This window comes from Dromiciops gliroides, chromosome 3 (genome assembly GCF_019393635.1).
Source record: "Dromiciops gliroides isolate mDroGli1 chromosome 3, mDroGli1.pri, whole genome shotgun sequence".
In the NCBI taxonomy this organism is placed as follows: Eukaryota; Metazoa; Chordata; class Mammalia; order Microbiotheria; family Microbiotheriidae; genus Dromiciops; species Dromiciops gliroides.
Genome location: NC_057863.1, coordinates 347835077 through 347838253, shown reverse-complemented (window position 1 = coordinate 347838253; position 3177 = coordinate 347835077). Strand labels below are relative to the sequence as shown.

General features: G+C 36.4%; 1 non-coding gene across 1 annotated transcript; it reads left to right on the top strand.

Annotated features, from left to right (window-relative positions):
• The first annotated feature begins 1098 nt into the window (after nt 1-1098).
• On the top strand, nt 1099-1225 carry LOC122752433. The gene has a single exon (XR_006356173.1). It is a non-coding gene; the product is annotated as a U6atac minor spliceosomal RNA (small nuclear RNA).
• The last annotated feature ends 1952 nt before the right edge of the window (nt 1226-3177 follow it).

Here is a 3177-nt window from a genome sequence, read left to right as displayed (position 1 = left end):
TGCAGAGTGGAATGTACTGTGTGCAAAATAACAGTAATATTGTGAGATGTTCTGCTGTGAATGATTTGGTTGTTTTCAGCAGTGCAATGATCCAAGACAACTCTGAAAGTCTTGTGGAAGGTGTGGTCCATCTATGGAGAGGGAACTGATTGTATTTGAATGCATATTGAAACATAATTATTTTTGTTAGTTACTTTATCAGAAACAAAAAAAAATGATGAGCAGGATACTATCAGAAAAACCTGGAAAAACATGCATGAATTGATGAAGAGTGAAATGTACTGTATACAAAGTAACAGCAATAATGTTAAATGATCTGCTGTGAATGATGTGGTTATTTTCAGCAATGCAAAGATCTAAGATAACTCTTAAAGACTTATGAAAATTACAGTCTATCTACAGAGAAAGAACTGGTGGTATCTGAAAACAGATTGAAGCATAATTTTTTTGATAGTTCCTTAATCTGAAGTTTTGTTTTTGTCTGTTTTCTTTCACAACCTGGCTGGTATGGGGTTGTTTTGCATGACTGTTCATGTGTAGCTTATATTGAATTGCTTTAGTTCTTGGGGGTGGGGTAGGGGTGGGGAGGGAGGAAGGAGGAGAGGTTGGAACACAAAGTTTAAAAAAATTGATGTCAGAGTTTGCTTTTGCATGTAATTTGGAAAAAATAAAATTCCATGGATTAAAAAAAAAACCCTAAAGATAGCAATAAACCAAATACTGATTAGATCAAGAAATACAAGCAGAAACTACATTGAGTGGTTCTATCCATCCCTGAACTGCATGAAAAAATGTCAGCCAGGAGTTCAGGGCAATAGGAAAAGGGGCCTGCCAGAAAAGCAAGTTTCAACAAAGACAGTCAAGCCAGGAGCCTCTCAGAGCAACCAGAAATAAATCAGTCACCTATAGTCAGTAAATCCTAGTATCCGGAGGCAATGAGAGTAGGCATCCCACCAGCAAATCTCAAAGTAATAGAAAGCCCACAGCTTGGACCTTAGAAGCAAATAGGTATAGCAGTGAACACTAGTCCAGGAATGGCAGCTCTGAGATTGGTATGCCCCAAGCTCAAGGACTTCAAGTTCCTTAGCATTTTGTCCTGAGATACCATAAAAGAGAGAAGGTTAGCACACCCCTTGGTAAGGATGGAAAAGGTCCTACTGACCTTTACAACATGTATACAGTTACAACATCACCACCTACATCTAACATCTAACCATGGTTTCGGTGCAACTAGGTGGCACAGTGGATAAAACTCCAGGCCTGGAGTCATAAAGATTTGAGTTCAAATATGGCTTCACGTAATTACTAGCTTTATGACCTTGGGCAAGTCACTTAACTCTATTTGCCTCAATTTCATCAGTAAAATGTCCTGGAAAAGGAAATGGCAAACTATTCCAATATCTTTTGAAAGAAAATCCCAAAAGGGGTCACAAAAAGTTGGACATGACTGAAACAACTGAAAACCACAATTTGAAAACAAGAAAAGCCATAGAGGACCCTGATAGGCACTGAACCTCAAAAAGCCAAGGAGTCCTAAGCCTATCAGAACTCTTTTTAAAAAACAACATTTTATTTTCCCCCATTTACATGTAAAAAAATTTTTTTTACATTTGGGATTTTTTTTAAGTTTTGAGTTCCAGATTCTGTCCTACCTTCCTTTGTGTTCTCTCTCCTTGACATGGTAAGTAATCTTATATAGGTTATACATGTGCAATCATGCAAAACATTTCCATAGTAGTAATTTTGTGGAAGAAAACTTGGAAAGAAAGGAAGGAAGGAAAGAAAGAAAGGAGGGAGAGAAGGAAGAAGGAAAAATAGTATGCTTTGATCAGTATTCAGACACCATCAGTTCCTTCTCTGGAGGCAGATAGCATTTTTCATAACGAGTCCTTTGGGATTGTCTAGGATTATTGTATTGCTAATCTAAATCATTCATGGTTGTTCATCATATAATATTGCTGTCATTGTATACAGTGTTCTAGTTCTGCTCATTTCACTTTGTATCAGTTCATAAAAGTCTTTGCAGGTTTTTCTGAAATCATCCTGCTTGTCATTTCTTTTAGCACAATAATATCCTATTACAATTATATACCACAACTTTTTCAGCCATTCCTCAACTGATTAGCATCCCCTCAGTTTCCAATATTTAGCCACTACAAAAAAGAGCAGCTATAAATATTTTTTTACAAATAGGTTCTTTCCCACCACCACCACCACCACCTTTTTATTATCTCTTTGGGATACAGACCTGGTAGTGGTGATTTTTCTGGATCAAATTGTATGCAATTTTATAGCCCTCTGAGCCTAGTTCCAAATTTCTCCCAAGAATTGTTGGATCAGTTTCATAACTCTACCAACAGTGCATTAGTGTCCCAGTTTTCCCACATCCCCTACAACACCCAATATTTCCCTTTTTCTGTCATAGTAGTCAATACAATAGGTGTAAAGTGGTACCTCAGAGTTATTTTCATTTATATTTCTCTAATCAATAGTAATTTAGAGCATGTTTTTATATGACTACAGATAGCTTTAATTTCCTTCTCTGAAAACTACTTGTTCATATCCTTTGATGATTTATCAATTGGGGAATGACTTTTATTTTATAAATTTGACTCAATTACCCTTATATTTGAGAAATAAGTCCTTTATCAGAGATATTTGTTGTAAAAAAAAAAAAGGTTCCTGTTTTCTGCTTTCCTTCTCATTTTGATTGGTTTTGTTTGTACAAAAACTTTTTAATTTTATATAATAAAAATTACCCATTTTGCATCCTGTGGTACTCTTTATATTTTGTTTGGTCCTAAATTCTTCCTTTACCCATAGATTTGACAAGTAAACTATTCCATATTCCCCTAATTTGTTTATGGTGTCACCCTTTATGTTTAAATCATGCACCTATTTTGACCTTATCTTGGTATATGGTGTGAGATGTTGGTCTCTATATAGTTTCTGCCTTACTGTTTTCTAGTTTTCCTAGCAGCTTTTTTTTTTTCGGGGGTGGGGGGAGCAATGAGGGTTAAGTGACTTGTCTAGCTTGTAAGTGATACCAGATTTGAACTCAGGTCCTCCTGAATCCAGGGCTGGTGCCTTATCCACTGCTCCACCTAGCTGCCCCCTATCTACCGTTATTTTAAATGGAATGTCCCTTTCTATTTGTTGCTGCTGGACTTTGTTGGT